The sequence below is a fragment of the Malus domestica genome, chromosome 02 (assembly GCF_042453785.1).
Source record: "Malus domestica chromosome 02, GDT2T_hap1".
NCBI classification, from domain to species: domain Eukaryota; kingdom Viridiplantae; phylum Streptophyta; class Magnoliopsida; order Rosales; family Rosaceae; genus Malus; species Malus domestica.
The window spans coordinates 36,732,155-36,745,779 of NC_091662.1; the positions used below are offsets into that span (position 1 = coordinate 36,732,155).

Here is a 13,625-nt window from a genome sequence, read left to right on the forward strand (position 1 = left end):
TAAAGGTTGTTCGGGATATTTTGTTCATGCTATGGTTAAGAATGAGAGTCCTACCCAACCACACATCTTTTTGTTGCAGAACGGCCCAAAGAAAGAGTCTACTGGCAAAACCCTGAATTTTCCAAAATCAGCCCGAGGGAGAGGCCTGGCACGAATTGCTAGCCCGAGAGCCTGAAGGCTTCCTGATGCACAGTGAAGAAATGTTACCGTTGGGGAGTCACGTGGCTTCCCCTAGTCCGTTGGATTTCAACGGTAACAAATTTTGAGCCGTTGGATTTTCAACGGTAAAAAAAATTTAAAAACCTTATTTAATTTCAACTGTTGAATCTGAGATCAACGGTCCACATTATTCGACCTTATAAATTAAAAAAAAAAACATTGGATAAGAATCTTATCGAAATCCATCACCAATTATTATCTTTTCGGATAATGACACGTGACGTAACGAGAACGATTAAAAATCTTATCCGAAATTACAAATAAAATTATTTTGTATTATTTAAAATAAAATAAAAACTAATATTTTATTGCTTATTGTCAAGGCTATTCAAATGCAACGGTGGAGATGCAAAATGCAGTTACTGTTCAGTGGGTAAATTAAATAGTGAATAGTCTGGGGGTTTCCCACGGTAGAGTTGCTCTAAGGGAAGGGGGAGTTTGGCTAAGCCACATCATGAGCAACCTAATTTGGTATTGAATTCGCCATCCACGAGATTTTAACCTAAGACCTCTCAATATTTTAACCTATAAAATTTAAGTTTTAACCCAAAAACAATTTTTCTACTTCAACCTTTCTGGTTAAATTTTAAGCCTGAGATTATTAAAAGATAAATTTAGGATAATTTGTTTCTTAAAGTAACAAAACCGCCTAACTAGCTTTTGAGCAAGTTCGACCATGTGCTGCAAATCAGTAAAATATGAAGGGTATTATGGTCAAATGATGGAGAATTAGTATATAAACCGCTTAACTAGCGCTTCCCCGGCAGAATCCCCAATTTCGCCCGTCGCTTACAAAACAGAACCATGATCAACCGATACAAGGCCGAGGCCAAGGCCAGGTTCAAGGCTAAGGCCAAGGCCAAGTCGAAGTCCCTAGCCGGACGAGGATCCGGATCCTGGCAGGGGAAGATTCCAGGCCAACCGACGAAGCCCGGAGGTGAGATCCGGACTCCTCCCTCTTCTCATGGTATGCTTTTTTGCATGTTTGCTTTGGTTTTAGGGTTTGTGAGTAGGAAGAAGATTATCTGTAATTTCGAATTTGCAGCTTAATTAACACCATGCATGTGTGTTTTTTATGTTTAAAGGGTTTCCGTGCTTGAATTTAAATGGGGTACTTGATGATGCCTAATTTTTATGCGCAGAAAAATATGTAATTTTTTTCTTGTTCATTTAATTATTAAAAGCTATAGGTATTCATATCACAATCAATTAGGTATTTTGGTATGACCAATTTTGTTTGATTTTCCATGCGTGATCACTAGAGCATAAGTAGAATCTATCAAGTATCATCCCAAATCTGTTCGATTTGGCCTCCTGCAGTTATTCGTGTAGAACTCATTCTCAACAAATTTCATAGGTAGTGGACTATCTATTATTCTCAGTTAGCTATTTATGCACGCAATTCCATTGGGATACCAGCCTTCGAACCCGCAACATTGGGGATTTGTGCTTGCACACTTAACCACAATGGTAGGAAGAAGGCCGGTAGCTATATATACACACACGCACACACACGAACCCACAACATTGAGCATTTGTGTTTGCACACTTAACCACAATGGTAGGAAGAAGGCCGGTAGCTATTTACACACACACACTAGCCCACAACTTTGAGGATTTGTGCTTGCACACTTGGCCACAATGGTGGGAAGAAGGCCAGTAGCTATATACACACACACGCACACACACGAACCCACAACATTGAGGATTTGTGCTTGCACACTGAACCACAATGGTAGGAAGAAGGCCGGTGGCTATACACATGCGCGCGCAAACACACACATACATATATAGGTGGCAATGGTATGCATGGCTGGCATTGTTATCCTCCTAACAAGTTAACCCAGAGACAGTAGAACGTGAATGAGCATGAAGCACTAGTAGTAAGTTTTTGATGATTCAACGAGATCGAGAATGCAAACTAATTAAGGGCCCGACCCAAATCCAGATGGCTTACGCACTTAGCTTATATGTGCACTGTGCAATTTATATTATTAACTAATGTATCTCCACATTTCCTCAAACTCACAGATGGCCCTCCGACTCAACTCAAAAATGAAAAGGCTGTTGAAAAGAATCTGGCTAAAGTCCAACTTGACAAGGAGAATACTACTACTCCAAAACCAAAACCAGAAAAGAGAAAGAGCAGAATGGGTAGAACTTTCCTATTCACAGACCCTTGTCGTATTTGCAATGTGTTTGGGCACTGGACTGATTTATGCCCCTAACTGAAATTTGTCCCATACAACGTAACTAAGGTTGGCAAGGGCTATGAAATACATGACGGCCGCCATGGGAGGTATGCTGCTCCGATTTATTGTCTTAACTGTATGGAGCCGGTTGAACACGAGGCTGGAAAGTGCCCGCACGACAGCTGATGCATGGCAATAATCCAGGGCCGTCATGGTTCGCCTCCTTCCACCCCATAATCTTGCTGATGGCGAGGAAGGTGTTGGATTATCTAGTCTTGGGCTGTTGCTTTCTTCTTTACTTGCTTTGAGTTTCAGCACTCTGTAGTCTGTGTAATATGTCTTTGAGTAAGCTTACCCTCCCCGTCCGTTGTCACTGATGGCTGGCGGATAGATACTGTATTTGGGTTTGGTTTGCTTGTACTGGTCTTGAATACAAAAGAAAACTGTTAGATCCTGTGAGATACCAATTGATCCAACTGTTTTTGTTCCATTGTTCACTAGAGAAAGCCCCGTCCTGATGGGCGGATGCGTTTCTCTGCTATGATGTTTGATCTCTCTATTGGCTTTATGCTTTCAAAAGAAGGTTGTAAGCTCCATTCCATGGTGTCCGATCGCTTCGCTTGTGAAGTATATAAGCTAAAACATCTCCAAGGGCGTTGGCTCCAGCTTCAAAAGTAATTTTGATCCATCGACTTTTGGGGTTGTAGGGAACCACTTAATTGTGACACGTCTTTATGTGGAGGATGAACTGCAACAGCAACAAAAATAATAGGGTGCCTCCCAACTCTTCCACGCATTTCAGCTGAAATAATAGGGTTCCGCGCATTAAAAACCCTAAGACCTCATTCTACCATAAACCCTAATTCCTAAACCCCTCGACCCCCAATTTTAAAACTCCCAGAACCCATAGCTATATATAATCCCCCAAAATCTCAATTTTACCGAACAACTTGGGACTCTTCATCAGCAATGACAATGGAGGTCGAAGGAGCAGAGGGGAAGGGGAAGACAATGTCGTGCTTTCGGACGGACCCAGATGGAAACACTGAACCGTAACACCTTCAACAAATCGTCAATCAGCTTCGTCAAAATGTTAATCATTTCTACTTCTCTTTGAAATAATTTCGATTGGTAATATAAAATGTGTGAAAAAAAAAAATTATGAAGAAGAATGTTTCTTGAATTGATGGGATTGTAGAAATTTGCTTTTAAAATTGGAAATAAAATTTCTTTTGGCACGGGCTTCTGAATTTCACAAAGGGAAATTTTATGTGAACCCATGTAATCTATTTCTGCACCAAACTTATTCTCTTCACCCATATTATTTTTTATTAAAGAATTAATCTCTCTTTAAATCCAAATTTATTACTTAAACTACCATCTCAAACCCAATTAAAAATATTAAGTTAGCTTTACACCCATTCCTTTTATAAAATAACATCTGTAATTGAATTTTTTATTTTAAAAAAAGGTGTCCTTGCCCCCACCCCCTCTTACCACTAGTATTTCCATGGCTACTTTTTTTTTTTTTTCTTCTACCAAATCCAGACATTTGCCCTTTTTCATTCTAATATGCATAAGCAACAAATCAAACAATTCATCCTTTTATATTTATCAACAAGCAAGGAATTTTATAATCTAAGAACATTTCTACTTCAACAAATCATCAATCAGCTTCGTCAAAATGTTAATCATTTCTACTTCTCTTTGAAATAATTTCGATTGGTAATATAAAATGTGTGAAAAAAAAAAATTATGAAGAAGAATGTTTCTTGAATTGATGGGATTGTAGAAATTTGCTTTTAAAATTGGAAATAAAATTTCTTTTGGCACATGTGGGCTTTTGAATTTCACAAAGGGAAATTTTATGTGAACACATGTAATCTATTTCTGCACCTAACTTACTCTCTTCACCCATATTATTTTTTATTAAAGAATTAATCTCTCTTTAAATCCAAATTTATTACCTAAACTACCATCTCAAACCCAATTAAAAATGTTAAGTTACCTTTACACCCATTCCCTTTATAAAATAACATCTGTAATTGAATTTTTTTTTTTAAAAAAAAGGTGTCCTTGCCTCCACCCCCTCTTCCCACTAGTATTTCCATGGCTACTTTTTTTTTTTTTTTTTTTTCTTTCTTCTACCAAACCCAGACATTTGACTTTTTTTTCTTTCTACTGATATGCATAAGCAACAAATCAAACAATTCATCCCCTTATATTTATCAACAAGCAAGGAATTTTATAATCTAAGAACATTGGTAAGAAGTTTTTCCTTAGAATTTTCCAATTGCAGAAAGTTTAACAAACCATTCGGGATTGATGAACAAAATTGAAACCCAAATACTCATCTTCTAAACTTTAAAAAAATTGAAATCAAACGAACAAAATATTCATAAATTGAGTCATACCTTAGTTGAATGATTCAAAACTTCAAAATCACCATCCATCAATAAAAAAAAAAACTTGTTTTTCTCTACAAGACTTATTAGGGTTTTAGTCAGAATAAACTTAGGATAAACATGAACTGATGGTAGGGTTTAATGGGTTTATTGATAAATTTGAGTTTTATTATGCAATAGGGTAAAATAGACAATTAACAGTTTAAATTTAAGTTGGGTGTAGAAAGTGACACGCCCCAATCCCGATGTCCTCGTGACATCAGGATGATCACGTGCTGGCCGACACCCAAAGGGTGACGAAAGCCATTAAAATTAAGTAAAAGCTTATAATTAAGCTAAAACAGGCAGCAGGACTAGCCACATAATACTAAAAATTCAACTTCTAATTAATAAAATTTGGATCAACGCATAATGTCAGAGCATACGTCTATTACAGAGTACAAACAGAATTTAAGATAGAGATGTGCTATATTACAATAGATATCGAAGCAGAAGAAATATAGCACTGGATCACTGGTAGGGAAATGCCTCGTAGCTTATATCGTAATCCTCGTTCGTAGTTCCTGAAGGGGGCGCAAAACAAACATGAGTGGACCAATTTGATATAAATATAATAAAACAGTTATCAACATACTAACCCCCAGGTTTATGAAAACATATATATCATGATCAAAATAGGTTTTCCGTAACCTAGCATGCCGTGCAATATCTCAAATTCATAACTTGTATAAATAATAAACACTAATGAACTGTCCGATAACCCCCAGGCCCCATGCCGGCTCCCCGTCTCTGAGCAGACAGTCAGAGGAAAATACACTACAGGCCCCTTGCCGGCTCCCCGTCCCTAGTCTTAAATGCCAGAGGAAACACCCTCCAGGCCCTATGCCAACACCAAACCGTCGCCCGGGACGGACAGGAATCTATCCCTACGTCCCGTAGCGGAAAGGACCATTAGGTAAGTACAAAACCACTGAACATATATATATTGAAAAATAACTTCGTAGTTGTTGACCCTAAAAACTACCAAGCCTACGTGGCGCGCAGGCCGAGTAATTAATAAGCTAACTACGTCCTTCGGTTGTGTGCGGGGCGTGCCAACTCGTCGGCCGAGCTCGGCCGAGGAGTAAATTTGTTGATGTTGCGTTGAGCGCGCTGCTGACTTCTATGTCTTGCGATTGCGGCCGAGGAAGGAACAATTCTCGGCCTCTTGGGTTCTAGAGCCTGAAGACAAGGCTGCTAATTTGCGAAGTTCAATCTCAAATTCGGCTTTCAACGTGCCGAATGTAGTCACTTGTAACACCTCACTTCGCCGAGAAGGCTGATGAGATGACCTCGACCAACAAGGATTCAGAAATCCTTCTCGACCGAGACTTGGATAGATAATCAATCGTTCTCGCCGCAGTGCTGTTGATGCCAACGGAAGATACTGCGAGACCGACTGATTCTACGGTGATAGAGCTATCTATGCCGACTTAAGATATCACCGGTTGCCTTCACAGTGCTGTTGATGCCAACGGAAGATGTGTCGGCGAAAAAAGAAAATAAAAAAAATCTCAAGGTGTTGAGAAAGTTTGCGCAGGGCAGTTTTGTGTGTGTGCTGGAGAGCCCTTCAATGTGCCGTGACTCTGTATTTATAAGAATGAACTGCCTCGCCCTCACACGATTCTTGGAATATTAGGTAGAATAATCATCACTTAATCTTGTTGATTATCCTATACGCGCAATTGCATTAGGATAATTGTCCCCTTATCACTCGTTGGCCAACTGGAAGTCATCACATGTATCCTGATAGATTTCTAAATTGCATGGAACCATGGATAATCATTATCATCTCCTTCATGCGTTAGCCAAAGATAAAATCCTAATAGAACTCCTTATTTGCTGCATGCAAAATTAAAAGCCGCCACCTCATCAGCCATTGCTAATGACAACCCACGTGTACAGCAAGCTTGTAGGTCTTTGGCTAATCCCAAAAGCCATTCTGACCCCATCACTATTTCAATTTCATCCTTATCCTATGCAAAGTTTGATTTCAAACAAAAACCGTGATATTGATCATATTTAGTTTAGATAAATTGATATATTACTAAAAGATATATCATGATTAAAATCACAGTATATCCTTCAATAATAATTATCTTAACTATTCTGATCCGACGGTTGAGAGCTATGCTCATTCAACGGCCTCGATTACTTGGGCCGATGGTGTAAATTTGGGTCCAAACATTGCCCCCCAGTTTCCTTGAGTTTCGGCTCGTAAGCCGAACGGTTAAGGAAATTAGTCATTTGTGCTCAGCTCGGCGATTTCCCCATCATCTGTTATTGACCAACCCTCTTGGCTAACATGCCTCGGCAAAAATTTGGCCAAGGAACATCATCGCTGGCCGAGGTCTATTATTGAGTGGCCGAGGATCATTAACTATATGCTCGGTGGTCGAGGAACTCCATCGTTGGCCGAGGTCTAAGAGTGGCCGAAGACCAACATCATTAGCTATGCATATATATATATATATATATATATATATATACACACACAAAATCAAATCTTGGCCTTGGAATAATGTTGTCGGCCATGCAAATTTTTATCACATTTTTTGGCTTAGCGACTAACCACCTTAATTTGATGACCAAAGCTATGGTCGAAAATATATATGGTCGAGAGCAGAATCCTCTTGCCTTCCACGGACCATATTGGTTGTTCTAAACTGTAGATTATCAGGCCGTCATTTTGGTTCGGCCTGTACTGTTAATACGCAAGGAACATAACTCCATGATCTTGGTAGAAAATTTGAGGTGATGCAATAAAGAATGATGAACTCCGAAGCAGAAAGGTCCCACGCCTGACTAAAATCCTTTGGCCGCCTCTTTTATAATTTTGTAAAGTGAGCCGAAGTCGAGGCCGAGGGGAATTGGTATATATATATGCGGCCAAACTCATCGTACTCGGCCAAACTTTCTTTTATTCGACCAAAATTTTTACCGAGGCATTGCCCCCCTATTTTCTTACGCATCGGCTTGCATAGCCGTATGTTTAAGAAAATGATATATATATTTAACAAACGAAAAGAAAAGTGGCCGAACCATAGTCAGGAGGAGGCCAACGATGCTTTATTCCAAGCCGAGATTTTTGTATATCAACACAGCCACTTAAATTTTGCATTAAGCCGAATAAAAAATGATCTCCAAATATATTTAACTTGGAAAAATATTTTTTATCGACCGCCGAATGTGTTGAACAATTATTATGCTCCCCAGGCACAATTTCGGCTTTCAATTCAAACAACTTAGCCGAATGGGACTTCTCCATATCGGCCTTATCACCAATAATCATGTCGATTGGCGTGATTTTTCCGATTAGGCCTATGTTTCGGCCTGGTTCGTCATTGGAGCACTTTTCTGACGAATCATTTTCTAAGTCGAGTTGTGGCTCAGAAATTTGAATTTTTTCTTCTAGGCCCACCACACTTTCAGTCTCAACCAAAAAAACAGGTGGCCCATGTTCTTCTTCGGCCATCTCGACAATTTTCCGAGGCCGAATTTTAATTGTGGCCGGAGCGAAAAATTGCCCCCCGGCCTTTGGACCTAACCATTTTTCAAATGGAATTGATATGTAATCAGAAACGTAAGGAAAATGTTCTTCATCTAGCCAGGCATTAAATCTAGCCCTGTCTTCATTTACCCATTGCTCTTGTAGGGTAACAGGAGCTTTTATTTCCAACATGCAAGCGAATGACTTTTGCATCTCTTTATGGCCACGAAGAACTTTTTCTGCCTCCAAAGATTTTTTACATTCCTCATTATGTTTCTTCAATTCCTCCAGAAGCTCGTACAATCGGCTACGTTGAGCCAGATTGGAATCTTGATATATCATATGAACTTCGTAGTTTTAGCACTGGGTCCCACTGGGCGTGCCAAAATGTTGACCCTAAAAACTACCAAGCCTACGTGGCGCGCAAGCCGAGTAATTAATAAGCTAACTACGTCCTTCGGTTGTGTGCGGGGCGTGCCAACTCGTCGGCCAAGCTCGGCCGAGGAGTAAATTTGTTGATGTTGCGTTGAGCGTGCTGCTGACTTCTGTGTCTTGCGATTGCGGCCGAGGAAGGAACAATTCTCGGCCTCTTGGGTTCTAGAGCCTGAAGACAAGGCTGCTAATTTGCGAAGTTCAATCTCAAATTCGGCTTTCAACGTGCCGAATGTAGTCACTTGTAACACCTCACTTCGCCGAGAAGGCTGATGAGATGACCTCGACCAACAAGGATTCAGAAATCCTTCTCGACCGAGACTTGGATAGATAATCAATCGTTCTCGCCGCAGTGCTGTTGATGCCAACGGAAGATACTGCGAGACCGACTGATTCTACGGTGACAGAGCTATCTATGCCGACTTAAGATATCACCGGTTGCCTTCACAGTGTTGTTGATGCCAACGGAAGATGTGTCGGCGAAAAAAGAAAATAAAAAAAATCTCAAGGTGTTGAGAAAGTTTGCGCAGGGCAGTTTTGTGTGTGTGCTGGTGTTTTGACCCAATTTTACATCATCAGCCCAAGCGATTCAGGCCGTTGAGTGGGCATGATTCTCAACCACTGGATGAGAAAGTGGAGATAATTTGATTATTAAAGGATAATATTATAATTATCTTTTAATCCGAATTATCTGCATCTTCTTAAACCAGATAAACAAGACAAAATTATATCCCAACGGAGAGACAGGTGGAACAGTCCAATGTAATTTGGATTTGTTAGCAGTGTACCGTGTGTGTTAGAGCAATTCGGTTTGGATGCCTATTATATAATTATATATATATATATATATATGATTATGCCGTAACCTGCATATGACAAGAAAAGAAAGCCTAGCTAGGCTAGGCTTTTAAATATGATGGGGTTATATTTTATTATGCATGCATGGGATAAAGGAAGGCTATGTTGAAGTTATCAAGACAAGAAGCCTAGGTGGGCTAGACTTCTAGTGTGATGTGATAAGACTAGATGGGTTTTTATCCTATTTGAAAAGTCACAAACAACAATCTGAAGGATAAGCCTCTGACACGATCAATTTTTGCTCTGCAAGTTTGAGTTACAGCTGGACTCTACAATATTATCAGGTTGTGCCAAGCAGATATCCAAGTCCTATAAATACAAGAGGTCGTGCAATATCTTAGGCTCTCCAACACACACACAAAACTGCCCTGCGCAAACTTTCTCAACACCTTGAGATTTTTTATTTTCTTTTTTCGTCGACACATCTTCCGTTGGCATCAACAGCACTGTGAAGGCAACCGGTGATATCTTAAGTCGGCATAGATAGCTCTGTCACCGTAGAATCAGCCGATCTCGCAGCATCTTCCGTTGGCATCAACAGCACTACGGCGAGGACGACTGGTTACCTATCCAAGTCTCGGTCGAGAAGGATTTCCGAATCCTTATTGGTCGAGGTCATCTCATCAGCCTTCTCGGCGAAGTGAGGTGTTACCAGGTTACTGTATTCGGCACATTGACAGCCGAATTTGAGATTGAACTTCGCAAATTAGCAGCCTTGTCTTCAGGCTCTAGAACCCAAGAGGCCGAGAATTGTTCCTTCCTCGGCCGCAATCGCAAGACACAGAAGTCAGCAGCGCGCTCAACGCAACATCAACAAATTTACTCCTCGGCCGAGCTCGGCCGACGAGTTGGCACGCCCCGCAATCACCGAAGGACGTAGTTAGCTTATTAATTACTCGGCCTGCGCGCCACGTAGGCTTTGTAGTTTTTAGGGTCAACAGCTGGATAGCCCTTCAATGTGCCGTGACTCTGTATTTATAAGAATGAACTGCCTCGCCCTCACACGATTCTTGGAATATTAGGTAGAATAATCATCACTTAATCTTGTTGATTATCCTATACGCGCAATTGCATTAGGATAATTGTCCCCTCATCACTCGTTGGCCAACTGGAAGTCATCACATGTATCCTGATAGATTTCTAAATTGCATGGAACCATGGATAATCATTATCATCTCCTTCATGCGTTAGCCAAAGATAAAATCCTAATAGAACTCCTTATTTGCTGCATGCAAAATTAAAAGCCGCCACCTCATCAGCCATTGCTAATGACAACCCACGTGTACAGCAAGCTTGTAGGTCTTTGGCTAATCCCAAAAGCCATTCTGACCCCATCACTATTTCAATTTCATCCTTATCCTATGCAAAGTTTGATTTCAAACAAAAACCGTGATATTGATCATATTTAGTTTAGATAAATTGATATATTACTAAAAGATATATCATGATTAAAATCACAGTATATCCTTCAATAATAATTATCTTAACTATTCTGATCCGACGGTTGAGAGCTATGCTCACTCAACGGCCTCGATTACTTGGGCCGATTGTGTAAATTTGGGTCCAAACAGTAGTATAAAGTCATCCATCATCTATACTACAAAGAGGTGTTCTAAACATGTTCTAAATATCATATCATCATCCATCAGATATTCTATAAGAGTATGGGTTATAGGAAAAATAGTAATAATCCAATCTAGCCTCAGTAAGCATATTATCTCATAAAGTACTTCATAAAACATAAGTATTAAATCATGCTTTTCATGTATGCATTTCTATTGTTAAAACATGCTTTTGAAGGGGTCCACTCACCGTACACCGATGGTGCAAAGCTGTACCAAAAAGGTATAGCGGAATCACTGCTAATAATTGCACCTATTCACATAAAGGAGTACTTTTGGTCAAACTCTATTCAAACGATTGAATTTGGGAAAACGGACTTCAAAAACGGGTCCAGGACGTCGAAATTAGCCTAGGAGAGGTCCTGAACGAAACCCCAAAAAGTCAACTCAAAAAGTCAGCGTTGACCGTTGACCGGTCAAAGTCAAAGTCAACTATGACCGTTGACCAAGTCAACTGGTCAGAGGTCAAAGTCAACTGGGCTTTGAATTTGGGTTGGGCCGAATAGGCTTTAAGGGTTTGGGTTGAAAACCCAACTTAGATTGGCCCAAGGCCTAATCTGCTTGGGCTAAACACACACACGGGCCTAATGCCCTAAATAGGAAATGGCACAGGGCCTTAATTCTATAACAGAAAATAACTAAAACCTGAAAAGGTTTTGGGTTTGGCTAATGGGCTTCGGCCCTAAATATAAACGGCCCGAGGGCCTTTGGTCTTAACAAAATAATTAAATAAAAACTAATAAAAAGGAATTGGGTTGGATTTGGGCTCCCTCACCACACGGGCCTAAGGCCCGCTTGCTATTAGAAACCGGCCTGGAAGGCCTGGCCTCACCGGAGCACCACCACCGGAGCTTCACAGCTCCGGCCGATTACCATACTCAATCCTAGACCCCGATCTAGGTACCAAAACGAAGAGCAAGACGAAGAGAGTGTTTTTATACCTTCCTTTCGTTGTGGAACGACCGGAGATGGCCGGAATAACCCCCGACACCCTCGGGATCGCCAGTGATGGGTGTCCCTATACCCGTCTTCGATTCATCCTAAAAACCTCAAAAATCACGAAATAACCTCCATTAAAACTCATTCACCAGATTTTAGGACGGAAAAGGGAAGGTTTGGAGCTTACGTCACCGGGAAAATATAAAAGTTCGTCGGAGTTCATTTTTCCGGTTTCCTGGGGTTGCAGAACGGGACAGAGGGAGAGAGAAAGACGAGATGGTGCTGATGAGGGATACTTCCTCGCGCGGGGAGATGGGTGCGTGCGTGCGTGCTGCTGCTGTGCAGAGAAGGAGAGAGAAGTGAGAGATGAGAGAGAGCCGAGAAGGATAGTGAGACAGGACAGACACGAAAACATAAAGGAAGAAGAAAGAAGGAGTTCACGGGGGGGGGGACAGAGAGAGAAGAAAGGGAAATTGTTAGGGAACTGCCACGTGGCAGTTTCAGAAAGAAAGGGATCCAATGTTTAGATCCTGATAGGGTAGTCCAAAAATGATGAAATTGATAGATTCAGAAATATTTAGGGAACATTACACACATATAATTTTATAAATGGGGGCGGGTGTTACAGAAAGAGGTTACATGGGTTCAAATAAAATTTCCCTTTCACAAACCACTTTCGTGTGCATTATATAGCGTGCTCTTGAATCTCATTTTCAAGCTTGCTTTGTTTAGTCTTGGGTGGTAGTGGATCTTTATGTTTGGAGTACGCAAATTAAAAGATCTGTACTACTCAATTTTAATTTTACGGCGTCTATTAACTCATTATACTGTCTTACTTCATAACAATCCATACCTTAAACGTTGCGAATCTCTTTCTCTCACTTGAATGGTCTAGGTTTCTCAGTCTGCGAGCCCCGCAGAGATCCCGAATTGATCTCATTCCATTGACTGGATCCAAAGACGCTAATAAGCTACAATTGACATGAATTAGGGTAATATAACTAATAAGCTACAAATTCCTACAAAGCAAACCTCCAATTGATGTTCACAAAAGCAATTTCTATAAAATATTTATTTTAAGTAATGATTCAATTATCAACAAACATATTATTTAGTTTACAAAATTTAGTTTAGAAATTTAGTCTACTTTGCATTACCTTTTATCTCTACAAACACTTTTTTACCAAAATCATATAGAAGTAACGTGGCAGGACCTCATTGGGTAATTAGCCACGGTCAAAAACCTAGTACTAGTGTTGTACCGTGTACAACTGGAGGAGCAAATCCAAAGTCTTCAAGACAGACAACAAAACACTGTCGGTAATATTACCTCACAAGTTTTGCTTTCACTTTACATAATTACGTTTTCTTTATTTTATTTTGCAACTTTTATTATTTAAACAATTTAGTAACAGAAAATTATAATTTT

The 13,625-nt window shown here is 40.2% G+C and overlaps 2 long non-coding RNA genes across 2 annotated transcripts; one reads left to right on the forward strand and one right to left on the reverse strand.

Moving 5' to 3' along the window:
• The first annotated feature begins 965 nt into the window (after positions 1-965).
• LOC103411317 (uncharacterized) lies at positions 966-2,865 on the forward strand. The gene is made up of 2 exons (XR_011578575.1): positions 966-1,186; positions 2,251-2,865. It is a non-coding gene; the product is annotated as an uncharacterized lncRNA (long non-coding RNA).
• A 2,337-nt stretch (positions 2,866-5,202) lies between these two features.
• Positions 5,203-12,514, reverse strand: LOC139190655 (uncharacterized). The gene is made up of 3 exons (XR_011574998.1): positions 12,384-12,514; positions 12,199-12,297; positions 5,203-5,379 (listed from the first exon to the last, which is right to left on the reverse strand). It is a non-coding gene; the product is annotated as an uncharacterized lncRNA (long non-coding RNA).
• Positions 12,515-13,625: the final 1,111 nt, after the last annotated feature.